This window comes from Pongo pygmaeus, chromosome 2 (assembly GCF_028885625.2).
Source record: "Pongo pygmaeus isolate AG05252 chromosome 2, NHGRI_mPonPyg2-v2.0_pri, whole genome shotgun sequence".
Lineage (NCBI taxonomy): Eukaryota > Metazoa > Chordata > Mammalia > Primates > Hominidae > Pongo > Pongo pygmaeus.
Genome location: NC_085930.1, coordinates 180,570,513 through 180,590,291, shown reverse-complemented (window position 1 = coordinate 180,590,291; position 19,779 = coordinate 180,570,513). Strand labels below are relative to the sequence as shown.

Sequence of the window (19,779 nt, the reverse complement as noted above, 5' to 3'; positions counted from 1 at the left end):
CCCGATCCCAACACACTCCTTCGGGGAAGGGGGCAGAGCTTTCTTGCCATTTTAATTAGATGCTGCCTGCCTGGAAGGGGGTGAGGGGTGGGGATGGTGGCAGCAGCGGGTATCTGAGAAGGATTGGACACCAATTTAAGGACTGCTTCTTCCTCTCCCGAACCAAAAATAAAATTAAAAAGAAAGCGAGTGCATACACTTGATGTATGGAGGGTGGATGAGAAGGAATTGATGGTGGCTCTCTACAGGGAGACACCAGGATGGATGAAGCATGGAAGTTCACACGCCCTCCTGAGGAATACATTGTTAGATTGATGCTGAATCTTGGGGCCATTTACCTGGATTCCTAGTACTTCTGACATTGCCTCTATCTGCACTGATATATTAAAGTGCTACCTTTGTGATCAAAGTGGTACTTTCTCTTTGGTCTCCTTAATTAAACCTTTTCCTCCACATCTCTTTTAATAAGTCTTTCTCTTTTCGTCTTAATCTGTTGGGCTAAGAGGTGAGGTTTCAGCAAGGCAAGTAAGGAGTTGAGAAGAAACAGAGATGCCGTTTGAAATGGGCTGCTCTGATAGTTGGGCAGCCAAAGCTCATTCATGCATTATTACAGGAAGCTGTCTATTTCCCTGGAGTGGAAATGCCACATCAAGAACCGGCTGCCTCCTGCGCAGCGGGGTGGGGTTGGTAACAGGGTGGGTGCATTGGCCAGGTCTGTGGCTTCCTGCTTTACCGACTGTGTGTGTTCATTTGCCCTACTTTCTACGCTGGGAGTTGCTGCCGGCGGGTTAATCAGGTGGATGGATGGCCCAGACTGGGGGTGGGGTGCTGCGAATCGGTCGGAAGTCGGGGTGGGGGGCGAGAAGTGGCAAAGGGGGAAGGGGTCTGAACAATGCGCAGGGCTTGCGGTGATTTCCCTGGGCCGGAATCTCGACCTTGCTCCTCTACTGGAAAGCGGTCTGATGTGATTTTAAGTTGGGCCCGGACTTGTCCCTTATGGGCTTTTTCCTCGGGAAGGTTTTTGAGATACCAAGCACAGAGCCTGCAGGCAGGGGAGCAACCGGTGAGGGCCCACTGGGAGGACGACTGCGGTTCACACTTGGGATGTGCTTTCTTGTGATCTGTATTTTGAAAATATATCTTTGCACAGTTCACTGAAATTGCTCTTTGTGGCCTGGGCTATCAGCTTAGGGCTCTGCTTCTGTTTTTCTGCCTGCTGGGAGGTGTGGAAACAGAGAGGGCAATAGCTAGCTTGGGGACCAGGAACTGCTGGCTAGAAGACTTAGATGCAGATGTGCAGACAGTTATGTCCTGGAGGGCCAGGGTCTTTGACCAGTCTTGTGGGTGAGGTGTGTCTGCTGGAGTGGGTCCAAAGGCCACATAGGTAATCTCCACAAATCAGAGGGCAGATCATCTCCACCTTCCCACATTTGGAGAGGTGGCCTCATCTAGATGAGATGTCTCATTTGTTCCTTAGCCCTTGGTAAAGTCTGCCTGCTGAGCCCCTCCTGGGGAATGCCTGACCCCTGAAATGCAGCCAAGGTCAGTGGCTTCTGGGAGAATTTGCTGCAGACTTACCAGTCCCTCGCTGTTTCGGTGGCTCTTTAATGTACACAGTCAATGCTCTTTTTGTAAACCCTGGGCTCAAAGCTTTAAAAGCAGATCCTGTCTAGAGAGGCCTTTATCCTTCTCACTTTGGGGGCTTATTGTTCTCAGCCAGTGATTCCAGACTGGACCCAGTCTAAATTTTCCCCAAATAGCAACAATGCATAATTTAAACCAGAGCAACCAATGACAGCACTGACCATTTAAATTATGCAAGATTTGCATGGTTTAAAAGTGCGTGAAGCAGGATCTTCTTTGGTTAGAAAATAGGTACTTTGAATCCAGTTTTAGCCCTGATTTTTAGAGCTCACAGAGATAAACTAATTCTTGAGGGATGGGCTGGAATTGTTTTACAGATTTAGAGCTGGAAAGAGAATTGTAGAACACTCAGCCACTCGTTTCATTGAACACTTGGGAAACTGAAGCCCAGAGGCGTGAAGTAAGTTGTTCAAGGTCACACAGTAACAAGGGGAGGGGAGAGCGAGGAGCGTGGTTTGAGGAAATAATCTAGATTTCCTGACTCCTCATTCAGTGCTCTTTTCTCTAAGTCGCACTTTCTGTGGTGGTATCAGAAATCAATAATACATTTTCTGCCTGAGTACAAAAGAATAGCAGAAAGGAATAATTTCACCGGGGTCAGGGAATTTTATTTATTGAGAATGGCGAAACTACTTCACACAAGTAAGCTTGTGATACATGAAACCATGGAGCTTTAGGCCACCTTTGGAATTCATCTTGTCCAGCCCTGGTTCAATGCCTACTCTGCGGGCAAACGACTGTCTGAAATCACCTAGGACACATGGTTGTCCTGCACAGGTAACCTCTCTGAGTAACCTGTGTCCATCAGAGCATGTCTCAAGGGGTCAGTATAAACATACACATTATTCAGATGGCTCTGCATGTGAGGTTTATAGAGTTGTGTGTATGTTTTGTATTATCTATGTGGATACATATATTATGTGTAGTATTATGGATATAAACTGTATCCATGTGGGTGTATGAGAATGTGTATATACATACATAGGCTACAGCAAACAATTTACTCATTCAGACCTGGGGCTTGAGTCATTCTTGCTTCTAGATATCTCAGTATTAAAAGAGATGAAACTTGCCACCAATGTGCTTTATTACATGTGAGGTGAGCTCAGCCCAGAAAGCTTTTTGGAGATTAGCATATTTCTGGACCTAAGCACCTTGGCTGTCCTTAACTTGGCCCACATGGTGAGGTATTCAAGGCCAGGAGTTGGCTGCTGCTGACCTCATACTCTCAGCTTCTGCCAGGACTCACATACACTTTTGTATTTGAACAAAATTAGATGACCTACGCTTGTCTTTCCCCTTACCCCTCATTCCCTAGCCATTCCTTTCTCCATTAAAACCCAGATTTAAGAATTGACCTCATCTGAAAGCCTTGCATACACCCCTTTGCTACACTTTTCATGCTCATGTTTTACTTGGTGTGTGATTTCCTTTCTGCTTCTTTACTAAACCGTGGAGTTCTTGAGGGCAGAGGCTAGATCTTGTTCATCTTTGGAGCCATAGTCTCCATTAGTTGGATGAATGAGTACATGAATGAATGCATGAATGAATGGAGTGGAATGAACCCTGTCTCTCCAGTTCTATGTCCACCTCTTATTCATTCTGTGACTTTGGTTAGGTCATTTAACCATAGTTAATAAGAATGATCACAACTGTTTGCCTTTCTCACACACAGGTTTCAAAATCAAATAAAGTATTTAAGGCAATGCTTTAAAAACCGTACAGCACTGTACAAATATGTTATCCCATGGTTAAGTAGAATTTAGTGGGAAAAATTGATCCCATCAACATTTGATTGCAATGATTTTATCTAATAGAAAATGATCCTGGCTGGGCACAGTGGCTCACACCTGTAATCCCAGCACTTTGGGAGGCCGAAGTGGGAGGATTGCTTGAAACCAGGAGTTTCAGATCATCGTGGGCAATGTAGGGAGACTCCATCTCTTAAAAAAAAAAAAAAAAAAAAAAAAAAACAAACCAGTGTGGTGATGTGTGCCTGTGGTCCCAGCTAATTGGGAGACTGAGGTGGGAAGATAGATTGAGCTTGAGAAGTCGAGGCTGTGATTGTGTCACGGCACTCCAGCCTCAGTGACAGAGTGACATCTTGTTTAAAAAAAAAGAAGAAGACTAAGAAAAGGAGGAAAATAATCTTCAGAAAAAGATATCAGAAGGTTCTGACTCTTTTTAACAGCACCTCGACAGACCTTAGCTGCCTTTTTCCTTTTATGTGCCAATATGACCTTATATGTTTCTTTGATGGCCTGAATTGAGCTTTGCGCCCCCAGTATTAAGCATTCATCACATATGAGGTAAGTGCAGCCCTGAAGCTTTTTGGAGATTAACATATTTCTAAACTAGTATCAACTATCAGCATTGTTCATTAAAACCTTCTTTTTTAAAAAAATTTTTCTCCTCTTTATGTATTACCGATTATTCAAATACAAACACATTGATTATGACTGTGCCTTCCCAGAGTTTTATCTTTTCCCTTGGGAGATAGAGTGGACACATAAAATGATACACTAATGTAAAACTTTCTGGTGAGAGGTCTCATGGGGCTCAAAGAAATCTCAAAACATTATTAATTCATTACTCCAGAGCACTTAATTAAATTTGGTCTAAAATGAGACTTTAGTAAAGTTGCATGAGTTGATAACAGTATCTCAAAATGATAACAGCCTGGCAATTTTTTCATTAGATATTCTTTTTATTTTTCAGAGATACTAAACAGGTGTTTTCTTTACAATGGCGTTGCCTCATAAAAAGTAGGGTGTGCTGGTATTTATCAGAACATCAGAGAAATATGCATAATCATTTTCATTATTCATTATTAACTGGAGTAAACTTTAGTACAAAAGCCAGTGTAAGTCATGGTTTGCTGTTTGCATAATTATCTACTTAGGAGGTCATGGAATATTTTGTTGATGAGAGAGTACCCAGTACATTTCTTTTAGGAAATATTCCTTTTTTCCCCCTTATCTGTAAAACTCTTTGATATCTTATAATTTTGAGTCTTGCCCGTTGGGCCTTTCTTCTTTCTGTGTCTCTGCCCTGGAATTAATCTTCCGTGCCCTTCTTGTTTCGACGCCATTCCTTCTCTCAGTGATAGTGGTTCTAAAGTCCACCCAGCCGGGCGCTCCTGTGATTGAATCATGGCCGCCATGCCCAGCTGAGCACAACCAGTCTCTGATTCCCTTCCTGATAGAATTTGGAGTAACTTGAGTCTGAAAGATGCTTTAATGTCAAATTGATTCTTACATTTCTGTGGGGGAAGTAGCTCTCTGAGAACAGGGCCTAAACTGGTTTGTTAGCAGTGTGCTGAGAATTCTAAGAAAATCTTAATGATATTTTTTGAATGAAATGTTATTCTGCACATATAAATATAAGGTCTCTAGTGGAGAGAGAGGGAGGACTTAAGTAGAAAATGTTGGATGAATTCCGCTTGTGATTCCTTCCAGTCTGGTTGGAAGCTTATTTCCCTTTAGAGAAACATGATTCTATCCACTTCTTTTTTACATGTCCTGGTTGTCTCATGGGGGTGCCCTCAGCTTCTCAAAACACATTTTATATCATCCCAACTTAAAATTCTTCCCTTAATGTTTATCATATGGGTCCCCTTGTCTCCACTGTTCCCTGCAAGTGCCGTAGTTACTGTCCCCTGGGCAACACTCGCAACAGGACCCCTCCTCCTGTGTCTCTACCACCAGCCTTCTTCTGACTGGTCTCTCGTACACTGTAGCCACGTGAGTCTTCCAAATGCACAGTTTCAATCTGGTTGTTTTTGTTCAAGGCCTTCTCTGACTCCTTAGTCTACAGACTGAAAACTAAACTCTTTAGCATGTTAAGACCAGCGGCAATTCAGAGGGGCCTCCCACCGAGCTCTGCAGTTTTGAGGACCACTCCCCCATTGTGGTAGGGAACAACTTCATTCCCCCATGGATGCTCTGTAGGGGGCACTCTGTCTTAGTCTCCTTTCTGTACCTACTGTCCCAACACTAAACATTCGCAGACCACCTTTTCCACAGAAGTCTCTGATTTCTCTCAAGTTGTCCCTCCCACTCATAGACTGTCTCAGAACTGACCTCACACCTCTTTGATAACACTCAGAACTTTCTGTCTTGGATTATATTCACTACTAGACAATTCCTTTTTAGAGGCAACGTTTGATTTTCTTAGGGATCCTCACTAGTTTTCTTTACACAGCAGGCATTCGTTCAACAAATAAATTTTGAATTAACAAAATATATACTGTGCAACCCTTTTAGAAGGGCTGGAGGTGGTGCTATGTAGAGAGAGTATAGAAACCTCAGAAAGGTGGGGCCTGTGCTGACCATAGCACAATTTCAGGGATCATGAATTACATTATAGTCTAGGTTGCATGACTCCTGGGGACACTTTTTATGTAGAGTACAATTCCAGTGGATGCTAATTACATAGAGTACAATTCCGGGGGCACCAATTACGAGAAATACTATGCCTGGTCCTGGGTAGGTATTCCTATTTCTAGAATTTTTCTGTCAAAGATAATGTTCTCTCCATTGTCTTCTTATTCGAAGTTTTGAGAGATTTAAAATACCATGGGTTACAATTGCAAGGCGTATGTGTGTGTGTGTGCGCGCGCGTGTGCGTGTGTGTGTGTGTGTGTTTGGAGTGTGTTTCAATTATTTTAACAACCTGATAATGCTTATGACTACTGTTTTGATTAAACAGTAATAGATGGGCGGGAAAGGGTGTGCTTCTAGGGTGGCCCACTGGAAGACAACGTTGAGTTTTTATCTTGACAGAGCTGGCAGTGAGCGGGTAGAAAGAGTTTGGGAGATGGTGAGGTTTAGTGAGGCACACAGCTGGGAGTTAGAGCCCAGTGTCATAAAGCTGGCTCTGACACCTTGCCCTCTAAGCTTCAGTTTTGTCACATGTAAGATGAGTGGTTTGGACTAGAAATTGCTGGAGGTGACTTCCAGCAATTTCTATTGCTGGGATGCATATTCCTGGAATATGTAAGGGAACTAGAGGCAGGACTGAGGGCATTTAAATAGCCATGGATTCTTATTCTATCTGTTGGGGATACCAAGAGATTGCAAACTATGGACCTCAATGAGCTAGGAATTGCCACTGAAAGTAATGTCCCTTTCTAAATGAGCAATTTTTTTTCCAGCCATCAGATTCTGATTTGTAATTTAAAGTGTTGTTCTAGTTTTTGAAGACCGAGTGATAGGACGAAGGGCTGACCGTGACTTCTGCTGGGTACTCCCTTACAGTGTTGCTGCTGGAACCCGGGTTTAGACTCTGAAGTAGCCCTAGATTTTCAAGTGCTGTCTCTCTAGTTAGTGAAATTAAAACCTTGGCAGTATGGATCAAGTAGGAAACTTGTAGACTTTAACAATACATTGCATATGTTACAAACATTTGTTTGATTAGTGTATTAGAAGGTGCAAGTTTGGGTGCAGGGTAAATTCAGGTCCAGTATTCTGTGATTCTGTGAAATGTGATTAACTGTAGGGGAAGAAATGCACATGGTATCCAGCATTCATTCATTTATTTGTTTATGTGTATATTCATTCAGTACCTGATTATTGGGTGCTACTAGTTGCTGGGGCTGAGCTGAAGACAACACTGGCATGGTTTCTACACCCATGGTTGGATGGAGAAGAGAGCCTGCACTTGTTTTTCACTACACTCTAGCCATACTGATTTCTTCTGTTTTGTGAATATGCCAAGCTCATTCTTGTAGTTCTCCGTGTCAGAAATTTCACATGGAGGGCTCCATCTTATTATTTAGGTCTAAGGTCAGATGCTGCCTGTATTATTACTTATGTATCTGCATAACAGACTACCCTCAAGCTTAGCCGCCTAAACAATAGCCATTTATTATCTCTCACAGTTTCTGTGAGCCAGGAATTCAGAAGTGGCTTACCTGGGTGGTTTTAGCATGAGGTATCTCCTGAGGTTGCAGGAAGATTTTGGCAAGGTGAGCTATCTTCTGAAGGCTTGACTGGAGCAGGAGGATCTCTTTCCAAGATGATTTACTTATGTGGTGCTGGTTGTTGGCAGGAGGCCTCAGTTCCTCCCCACGTAGGTGGCTCCACTGGTTGCTTGAGCATCCTCATAACATCATGCCCACTTTTACCAGATAGAGGAATCAAGAAAGCAGAGCAGAAGCCACTATGTCTTTTATGACCTAGCCTTGGAAATCTCACACCATCATTTCTGCAATACCCTGTTGGCTACCCAAGTCAGCCCTATTCATTTCGAAGGGGACTACACAAGAATATTAACTAACACCAGGAGGCAGAAGTCACTGAGGGCCCTCTTAGAGTCTCCCTACTACACAGAGGCTTTCTTTGCAATATATCTCTAAGGTAACACTCCCTTCCACCTTGAAACGGTCCAATTCAGTGCTTTATTGTCTTTAAGGCAGTTGTGACTATCTGAATTTTTAAAAAAATCTGGCTGTCCCAAATGGCACCTAATAAGTTTTGTGAGAATAGAGATCTTGCCTGCATGTTTAGCACCACATTCCTGGTGCTTTGAACTGTGTCTGGCACATGACAAATGTTGATTGAATAAATATCCATTGTATGAATGCAATTAATTAATTCATTTAAAAGGGATCTTATTTATTTATTACACCTTATACCTCCAAAAAATAAGTTGTGGCACCTTCTGATAAAAGGCATAAATAGGATAAAGCCATAAAACCATGATAAGGCTAAAATGAAAAGTAAAGGGGGATTGTGTTTGCATATCTTTGTCTATATATCTACTTATCTATCTGTCTGTCTAGGGCTTGGTGATCCAATTTACCTCTTTTGTAGGTAGAAATTTGGGCTCAGAGAAGTTACTTGTCTTGTCCAAGGATGAAACTCGAATGCAGTGCTGGGTCCCGTCATGCCACGTCTCTCAGTTGGATTGCCAACATCCTGGACATCTTAGTGAATCAGTCATTCCCACAACACAAAAACCAGTCTAACAAAGTATGGATACAAAGATGGTTATCAAGTTGCTTGTATGTAGAGAACACACTGAAGATAGCCTGTGCTCCACTGTGAAGAAACCAAATCTAATTAGATGGTAAGGGAGAACTCAGCTAAGTTAATCAATATAGATAATTAGCAGTGCTTCAGATGTTGAAAATAAAAGTTACGATTCTATGTGCAAAGAGGCCACCTGTAGAAGCTGGAAATATGTGCTGTATCTAAACCTGAGTGGGAAGCTACGAAGACTCCTGGGGCTCCAGGGCCCAAAAAATGAAAGAAAGCAGACTAAGACTGCTGAGTTGTTAAAAATTTGTTTAATTTTATTTTTATTTTTGAGACGGAGTCTCACTCCATCACCCAGGCTGGAGTGCAGTGGCACCATGTTGGCTCACTGCAGCCTCCGTCTCCTGGGTTCAAGCAATTCTCTTGCCTCAGCCTCCCAAGTAGCTGGGATTACAGGTGCCCACCACTACGCCTGGCTAATTTTTATACTTATAGTAGAGACGGGGTTTCACCATGTTGGCCAGGCTGGTCTCGAACTTCTGACCTCAGGTGATCCACCCTCCTTGGCCTCCCAAAAATTTTGTTTAATTTTTAAAAGGTTTTTCTGGTTCTCATTGTAAAACCAATGGTCATTGCAATGGTTTCTGCATGGTCATTGCAGAAAATTTGGAAAATGGAGAAAAAGTAAAAAGAATTCTCAAATTATTTAAACTTATGATTCCTAATGATAACCACATATGCACTTTGGTGTATGGCTTAGTAGTTTTTTCCTATGCATGGATAAATAGATTTTTTTTAAAGTGGAGATAATATTGTACATATTATATGTAACCTATTTTTTAAACCTAATAATTAGCCTTTTCTCATGCTATTAATCTTTTTCTATGGCATAACTTTTAAAATTCTTTTTCATGGGGAATTTAAACTTAAAAGGTAGACAGAATACAGGAAACAACAGATGCTGGGGAGGACGTGGAGAAATAAGAGTGCTTTTACACTGTTGGTGGGAGTGAAATTAGTTCAACCATTGTAGAAGACAGTGTGGCGATTCCTCAAAGATCTAGAACCAGAAATACTATTTGACCCAACAATCCCATTACTGGGTATATACCCAAAGGATTATAATTCATTCTACTATAAAGACACATGCACATGTATGTTTATTGCAGCACTATTCACAATAGCAATCACTTGGAACCAACCCAAATGCCCATCAATGATAGACTGGATAAAGAAAATGTGGCACATATACACCATGGAATACTACACAGCCATAAAAAAGGATGAGTTCATGTCCTTTGCAGGGACATGGATGAAGCTGGAAACCATCATTCTCAGCAAACTAACACAGGAACAGAAAACCAAACACCGCATGTTCTTACTCATAGGTGGGAGTTGAACAAGGAGAACACATGGACACAGGGAGGGGAGTAACACACACTGGGGCTTGTTGGGAAATGGGGGGCTAGGGGAGGAATAGCATTAGGAGAAATACCTAATGTAGATGACGGGTTGATGGGTGCAGCAAACCACCATGGCACGTGTATACCTATGTAACAAACCTGCACGTTCTGTACATGTATCCCGGAACTCAAAGTATAATAATAATAAGTAGACAGAATATTGGAATGCTCCTATATTACTGATAGGAATGTAAAATGGTACAGCCATTTTGGAAAACAGTTTGACAGTTTCTCAAAATGCTAAATATAGAGTTACCATGTGACCCAGGAATTCCACTCCTAAGTATATGCCCAAGAGAACTAAAGACGTATTCATGCAAAAAAAAAGTGTACGTGAATATTTATAGTAACCTCAAATAGGAGACAACCCAAATGTCCATCCACCAATGAATGAACAAAATGTACCATAGTATATCCTTACAATGGAATATTTATTCTATAATAAAAGGAAGTGCTGATACACACTGCAACATGGATGAACATTATGCTATGTGAAAAAAGCCAAACACGAAAAGACATGTGGTTGTATGATTCCATTTACATAAAATGTCTGGAATAAGCAAATCCATAGAGATAGAAGGTAGACTAATGCTTGCTGGCAGGGAGTGACTGCTAACGTCCCAAATTAGATAGTGCAGATGTTTGTACAACTCTGTGAAATACACTAAAAGTCACTTGTACACTTCAAAAGAGTAAGTCTTATGGAATGTGAATTAAAGCTCTATAAAACTCTTATGAAAAAGTAGATAAAAGGGTTAATAATCTCTCTACTGAACAATTATCCCCCATAATGAATCCCCTTTCATCTATACTCCTACGCACCTTCTCCCCCATGTTATTTTAAAGCAGCATATTATTTCATTTATAAATATTCAGTAGTTTATGTGCCTAAAAAATACATAACCACAGTACTATTATCATGCCTAAAAAATTTAACATGTAATAAAATATTCAGTCAGTGCTTAACTTTCTAATCATGTTTTTAGACTGCTTAGCATTTTATTGTGGAGATGGATCATAATATATTTAACCAGTTCCTGTTGATGAAGCTTGAGGTTATTTCTAACTTTCCAACTGATAAATAGTGCTTCAATAAACATCCTTATATATAAGTCTTTGTGTGCATCTCTGTTTCCTTAGGATAACTCCTTAGAAATTGAATTTAGAATGAAAGCGTATGAATGATCTCTAAGGCTCTAGATATTGCCAGATTGGCTTCCAATTTCTTGTGCTGTAGGTGTGTAGCATTTATAAATGAACACATAAGACTCTGAAAAATCAATTAGTTTACCAAAGATCATAGAGCTACTAAATGGCTGAGCTTACGACTGACTGGCCCAAAGCCACTGCCTATAGTGACTCACATAGCCATCATTTGATTTATGGACCTTGTCATGACATCAGAATCATCTGGTGTATTATCACCCTGAGGCTCACAGACTTCCCAGAAGCCTTTGGTTTAGGGCACAAGTTGTCTTTCATGAGCATATTGGTGTTTTAAGAGCTATTTCCAAGGTATTTCTTCCTTGTAACTTTGTTTTGTAAGATGACCAATGTCAGATTAGAACATGGTTTTTTTTTTTTTCTTGCCTAAAACCTTAAAAACCTAATATGGTAGCTATTTGGGGATTAACAGTGACATTCTTTTGGAGTGTATCTAGGGGATGTTTATTGATTTATTTATTTATTTTGTTTGAGATGGAGTCTAGCTCTGTTACCCAGGCTGGAGTGCAGTGGGGTGATCTCTGCTCACTGCAACCTCTGCCTCCTGGGTTCAGGCGATTCTCCCGCCTCAGCCTCCTGAGTAGCTGGGATTACAGGTGCTCGCCACCACACGCAACTAATTTTTGTATTTTTAGTAGAGATAAGGTTTAACCGTGTTGGCCAGGCTGGTCTCAAACTCCCGACCTCAGGTGATCCTCCCGCCTCAGCTTCCCAAAGTGCTGGGATTACAGGCGTGAGCCACTGTGCTTGGCTTGTTTACATTTAAACTGTCATTCTTTGTGGAAAATTATCCAGCAAGTGTGTTTGGAGGATGTGTGGAATCAGGCTCAAAGGTTTCAGTTTTTTAAGAATTGGAGACAGCTGACTCTGTGATGATCATAGAAGATAGCAAGGTGAGCTACGGCCATGATAGAATAGAGACTATTCTCAAGCCTTAATCTGCCAGACAATTGCTAAAATCAAAATCTTAAGTTATGCTTTCAGTTTTTCACATAGCTAGATATTTTAAGATTCTAATGGAGAAAATAGAAGATAGAACAGGAAACCACCAGAGTAAAAAGCTCTGTATTCTGGACTATAATCTACTTTCAACCTGGTTTATAAATAAGAAACTATTAAAATTGACACAACTTTATGGTAGTTGGTCTTGCAGAGGGCAATTTTCTTGGTTTACTACAGTTTATAACCTAACCCTCCATTTAAAATGCCTATAAATTATTTATGTCTAGGGTAAAAATCCAGGGCTTCACATGAATATGGTTTCATCATTTCTACCTCTAGGTATTCTTTTTTAAAGCTGCCTGTAATCAAGTGATAGCAGTGTGGTGGGTGGAATAGGTTGTAAGCAGTAATTGCAAACTGTATTTAAACAATAATAATAATATTTAGCATTTATAGAGCACTTTATATCTTCAAAGTACTTGCAAACATTATCTAATTAAATACCCTCTCTGATTATAATCTGGATATAAATGCACTTAAACTCAGAGCAGGGTCATGAGAAAAGTATGCATTTGAAAGTTGGTGCTAGCTATGCTTTAAAAGCCTATACAATGATGGGAAAGTTAGAGTTCAGATTCTGTTGGACTGTTTTTGTGCATTTCAGTTCAGCCTGATGGCAGAATTAGATCATATCTGCACTCAATGACTCTGCTTGATAACTTTTCACTAAAATCTGAGTGTTGATCATCACACTGATCCTTACAGTTGCTACAACACGAATAACATAAATAAGCTTTAAAATGAGGTCCCTCTCTACATTTCATGCCCTGGCTTCAGATGAAACTGCCATTAGTAAGTGAAATGAAGTGGCATAGTGCCAGGAAGAATGGCTATGCATTGTGGTTTAGTAATTTCTATCTGAGAGTAATAGATTTAACGGCACAGTAGGATACGTCATAAAGAAATGCATTGGAGAAACGAAACATCTTTAGTTTGACTGTATTAACTACTTCTTGCTGTTTTGGATATGTGTCTGTGTATTGTCCCCTCGCACGTATACCCTGTGTTGCCAGTTTAGATGGTGTTTGGAGCAAGGACCTATGCGGCTTACTCAGTAGGTAGTAGAGAGTTCTGCAGTTGGTAGATTCTCAGTAAATGTTATCCTGCATGTTGTGATTTTCTAAAAGCTAGTTGACAGTTTAACTCCCTAAGTCAGCAGTTCTCAAAGTGGGATCCTTGGACCAGCAGCTTCAGGATCCTCTGTTAGGCCCTGCCTCTCTCAGCCTTTTTTTTTTTTTTTTTTTCTGAGACAGGGTCTCACTCTGTCACCCAGGCTGGAGTGCAGTGGTGCGATCTCAGCTCACTGCAGCTTCAACCTCCGGTTCTCAGGTGATTCTCTCATCTCAGCTCCTGGGGTAGCAGGTACTACAGGCATGTGCCACCATACCTGACTAATTTTTGTATTTTTTATAGAGAAGGGCTTTCCTACATGATCTCGGATTCCTAAGCTCAAGGGATCTGCCTGCCTCAGCCTCTCAAAGTGCTAGGATTACAGGCGTGAGCCACCATGCCTGGGCTCTCTCAACTATTGAATCAGAAACTCTTAGGATGGGGACCAGCAACTTTTGCGTTAAGAAGCCCTCCTAGTAATTCAGAAGCACGTGGGAGTCTGAGAACCACTGGCCTAAATGTTTAAAAGATAGTTTTCTTGGCTGGGCATGGTGGCTCATGCCTGTAATACCAGCACTTTGGGAGGCCAAGGTGGAAGCTTCACTTGAGCCCAAGAGTGTGAGATCAGCCTGGGCAACATGGCGAGACCATATCTCAATAAAATAAAATGAAATAAAAAAGAAAAGCAAAATATATTCATGGAAATTTGGGTATGCCTGAAAATGTTGCAGAATAGGAAATAGTAATTTATTTATGGTAAGTGCAACTTTTTCATAAGGCATATGACCTCAGAGAAATTGTGGACAGTACACATTCTTAGGAGTATGGAAGTTAAAATTTTTTAACTAATATTTGCATTTGAATTGTTTGTAAGACTCAAAGATACTTGAAATTGAAAAGTCTACAACTTTCAATTGATAATTCTGTACTTTGCATTGTTCTTTGCATTGACATTTCTTTTTCTTTCTTTCTTTTTTTTTGGCAAGTTTATTCAAGGTGCAGAAAGGCCCCACTCCCTTGATCAACAAGATGCATCCTTCTGATGTCGATTTCCTGTTTTTCCCTATAGGCCTGTAGGGATTGAGTTTGAAGCCCCAGGAGGTGCTGACATTTGCTTGGAAACTGAAAGAAAGAATCCATATTTACAAATTCTTTCAGCCCTACTTCTGTTAGAAGCCTAAAATCTTGGAGTTATTTATTTTTTGAGACCTGGGAAATGGAATGTATATTTGGAATCTACACAGCAGGTTAAAGATTTCCTTACTGGGAAATCCCACAGACTTTCTTTGTAACAACAACTTGTAAGCATCTCTTACCTAGCCATGAAAATGTCCCATGTTGCTATTTAATCCACAGTTCTTAGATAAGCACATTGCTTATATTGCATGTCTGTTTATATGGAGGAAAAGTTGATGGCAAGTATGGTTGTTAAAGCAACTTTATATACAACTGATAGTGAGCATGCATGAAAATTTTATACTCATTGCTGGGGAAAATGCTTTTAAAAATGTAAATTTGAAGACCTCCCCTCATAGAAGAACTATTTTAAAGGAAAAACCGATGGTTAGACAATCATCATCAGACTAGATATAAAAAATACCTGGTTAAAGATTATTAGGTTTTTCCCAGTATTGACACTTAGAGGGATAGATCCAGTTTTCTCAGAAGAGGTGTTAATATCATTAAAGTATCAGGGAATTGTTCAAGCATTTTATTTTCATTTTATTTTTTGAGGCAGGGTCTTGCTCTGTTGCCCAGGCTGGAGTGCAGTGGCTCAATCATGGCTCACTGTAGCCTCAGACTTCTGGGTACAAGTGATCCTCCCACTTCAGCCTCTTGAGCTGGGACTACAGGTGTGTGCTACCACACCCAGCTAATTTTTTGAATTTTTTTTTTTTTTTTTTTGTAGAGGTGGGGGTCTCCCTATGTTGCCCAGCATGGTCTCAAACTCTTGGGCTCAGCCTTCCAAAAGTGCTGGGATTACAGGTAGGAGCCAGTGTGCTGGGCCCTGTTCAAGCCTTTAAATCAGGAATACTAACTGCTCTAGATGGGACAATGAATGACATCATTTGAAAACTTCCGTCTGGAACTAAGTTTGGAGCAGTTTCCTTTCTAGTGGTGGTGAAATCATAGACTCTGTCTAAGAAAGCTACAAATTTGAAATGGCTTTTTCACAGCCTGTTTATCTGATTCCTCCAACACTTGAGATAATACATGTTGCAATTTGCGTGGTTGAAAGGGTCCTTTGAGTTTGGGAGTGCTGCGATTTTTCAGTTGAGCTCCAAGACTTTCAGAGCATGGATATTCTGGGTAGCAGTGGAACCAGGTGGTTCTGTTGCTGGTGTCTTACTCTGGAATGGTTGATAGAGTCAAAGCTAAGCGTTTGCTCTTCCTAAAAGGCCTCTGCTTCTTCTGTCTTCTTTAAATTGGTAGCTCCAGCACCAGTTAGAGAGTACTCAGTTTTCTTTCCATGCAAACAAATAAACAAATAAAGCACTGTAGTGCTTTCTAGAGCCAATACCCAGATGCTATTCAGGGAAGGAACATTGAACAGACACTCTGTTGTCTGAACAATATGTATATTCTCTCTGGGAGTATTTTAAAGATGTAACTTGTGCTGATATTGTAGCCATCATTTCTTGAATATAAACAGCTTTTATTTTGGGAGAAGAACAGATGTAAAAGTGTGAAATATAGAAGTTTACACATTTTGGGGGAGGGGGAAAGGGAAGAGGAACAGTATTTCTTTAAAATCATGGTAACCCAATCTTAGTTATTCCTTTGTTTTCTTTGAGTGGCTGAAAATTAGCATGGGAAATCTGCTGGAACCTGACCAGCTGGGTACCTAAACCTCCATTTCACTGATTGCACCAGAAAAAGTGCCAGTGGATAATTATTATAGGTCCTCATCGCTAGAAACAAAAAGGGTCCTTCTTCAGGAGGAAGCCTCTCTATGAAGAGAGGAAATCATAGACATTCAGTGAAATATGTATGATACTTAAAATAAATCTTAGAGAGATACAGAGATCCGAGCCCCAGATACAGGGTTTGCTTTCTAGATTGAAAGAGTCTGTTGAAGGGGTTTGAAGGCTGGATGTCCCTCTGTGGTCTCTGAACCAAAGCTCTTGCCAGTTCAGTCCCCCAACCCCCTTTAATTAGTGTGTATGTTTGCAAAGGGTACCTGGGAGTATGCAAAGCAGCAGGGACATTCCTGTGACTATTAAGTTCTCTGTCCCTTTGAGGCCAGGTCTGTTTCTTTTCTTTTCTTTTCTGGAAGCAAGGTCTCTTGTATCTCATCACTTGATACAATGCAAGTTGCATCAGATTTTAAAAAATAATCCCCTGACCTTTCCTGTTTCCTCCATGTGGCTGCTGCCTTCTATAAGTTGCTGCTGGTTTGCAGGATTCACAATCAGGATTTTGTCCCTGCGGAGATTTTGTTTAGTTTGCAAGGAACATTTTTATTTGAGTTGCATGTTTCCTTAATAACTCCCCTTTGACAAATATTTTGGTTAAAATTTCTATGATCATTAGATTTACTTGGTTGTTTAGTATCGCATTTTTATACTGAATTATTTCAACCATGTTTTCAAATGGACAGCTCTCATAATTTTTAAAATACATTTAAGTGAAATTTGGAATGTGCATAAGTTATGAGATCATGTGAACTCTGCACTTCACAGACTATAAGTCAAACCTTTATCCAGGGGATGCTTCCTCCACAATACACGTAAATCTGAATATAAAAATATACCTAAGAATATGGAGAAACTGGAACTCTCATACATTGCCGGTGGGTCTATGAAATAACTCAGCCTCTTTGGAAAACAGTTTGGCTATTTCTGAAAAAGTTAAACTTATTACACTACCTAGCAATTCCACTTCTGCATATGTACCCAAGAGAAATGAAAACATATGTTCACACAGAAACTTCTACAGGAATGTTCATAAGAAAGCATTATTCATAATGGCCCCAAAATGGAAACCACCCAAATGTCTATCAACTGATGGATAGGTAAACAAAGTGTGGTGTTTCCATACAATAGAATACTATTAGGTAATAAAAATGAACGAAGTACTGAATCAGGCTGCAGCATGCATGAACCTCAAAATGTTATGCTAAGCGAAAGAAGCCAGACACAAAGATTGCATATTGTATGATTCCATATATATGAAATGTCTAGAAAACGCAAATCTACGGAGACAGAAAGTAGATTACTGGTTGGCTAGGGTGGAGAGGAAAACAGGGAGTGACTGTAAATGGGCCTGAGGGATCTTTTTGGGTGATAAAAATGTTTCAATATTGGATGGTGGTAACCTGAGTGAATTTTATGGTATGTAAGTACCTCAATAAAGGCGTTAAAGTATAATATGCCTGAGACACTGCTTCATAGTTAACCAGCTCCACACACCATGAAGGCAAATTTCCCAGTCAGGTCTCTGTGATATTTCTAGGAAGGCCATCTCTTCAACACCTGGAGAGATAGATGGGTTCTCTGATCCTATCTTCTGCTTTCTACGTACTTTCGTGTCATTCTTTATTCTGAAGGGCTTGTCATATTTTACAAACATAATGATAATCATTTCCTTCAAGATAAGGTAGCTCAAATAACTTATTCCTCCTGTAGAGAAAGGACTTTGGAGCCAGGACTGGGAGAGCTATTCCAGTCTAAAACCATTCCTTACTAACTCTTTCTTACTGTTCCATGCTTTTCTCACCTCTATGCTGTTATGCACACTGTTCCTGCTGCCTGAAACTCTTCCCAAGCCCCTATCATAATGTGCCATTTGTTCATTTGTTAACAAATTATTTGGTTGTCTCCCTCCACACCCTCTTCCTGCAGAAGAGACTATAAGCTCCACAAAGGCAAGCTATGTTTTGTGTATCCTTGTATCCATTTATTAATGAAATGAATGCCTGCTCGTGACTTACAGCATAGGCTAAACTCCTTAACTTAGCAAGACTTTCTATGATCTAACCATTCCCTATTTTTCTACAGTATCAGTAACTACCACCCCATTCCCCCTCCATACACTTTATTTCCTCCACTGTCACCCCTAGAGCTCAGCTCTTTTTTTCCCACAAAGTTGGGGAATTCCTTTTCTCAAATGATCAGAGCTCCTTTTAGCATGTCATCTTCCTGGAATCACAGATACCAGGTGTTTTTCAAATTGTAATGAGTTGTGGAGTGAGTTTAATGGGTTGCAATCAGATTTTGAAAAAAAATTAGAATAGAGTAGAAAAATATTCCTATGTTTACTATTACTGTTACTCACCATTACTATGACGGCGAGGGAAGGAAAGGGGCAGTAATCAAGGAGGAATGAGTTGCTGGAAACTGCAGTAGCCACCATGGCCTTGAGAATGCCCTCTAGGAAATGTGGAGAAAGGAAGAGGGCTTAAGAGTCTGCAGAACTGGGTAGAGGCTCAGCTCCAATAATCATTGTGGTCATTCGCCCAGCCTAGCATGGTCTTGGCTATCATAAAAAGAGAGGGAGAGAAAAATTATGGACACTGTCATATTATGTACAGGAAAACTGTGCAGGCTTCTACCATGTGCCACAGTGAGGTTGAGTAATGGGGAGAGTATGGCCCTTTCCTCGGAGCAGCTGGGAGACAAGAGTAGAATGTTCATGAAACCAGTGGAAACTGAGCACATGCTGAGCTTCTGAGGGCTGCGTGTGCTAGGTGTTGAGTGAGGGCCAGGTGGGTGGGTGGCACAGGCCAGTGGCACATGCTGGCCTTGGTTAGGGCAGGACTTTCAGCGAGGAATTTGTGGTCCAGGATTTGGTCCTAAGCTTTGTAGTTCCAAGAACTACACTGAAATGTGGCTAGGATACTGAGTCTCAGGTCACATCAGCATGTGGATGTACCTGACACTGATCTGGAGCGTAATTTATATAATAATAATAGTAATACACATACATTTAGGCTAGTCGATTGAAGCAGTGGGAGATGAGAAAGAACAAAATTTAATACCAATATTAATAGCTAATATACTTTGTGACCACTGGCCACGTGTCAAGCACTGGGTTAATTATTTTAATAAAAGTCTAGCCTTACTAATGCAGCCACATCTTGTGATATATACTATTCTAATTTTATAGATGTGGTAAGTGAGGCTTAGGTTAAGTGATTTATTGAAAATGATGGAGCCTGTTTTTGAACCTAGTTTGGTCCAATTTTTTTTTCTTTTTCTTTTCTTTTTTTTTTTTTTTTTGAGACAGAGTCTTTCTCTGTCACCCACGCTGGAGTGCAGTGGCACCATCTCAGCTCACTGCAAGCTCCACTTCCCGGGTTCACACCATTCTCCTGCCTCAGCCTCCTGAGTAGCTGGGACTACAGGCATCCGCCA

General features: G+C 40.7%; 1 protein-coding gene across 4 annotated transcripts in view; it reads left to right on the top strand.

Moving 5' to 3' along the window:
- Positions 1-19,779, top strand: part of TNIK (TRAF2 and NCK interacting kinase) — a 400,067-nt gene that overhangs the window by 1,430 nt on the left and 378,858 nt on the right. The window lies entirely within an intron of this gene.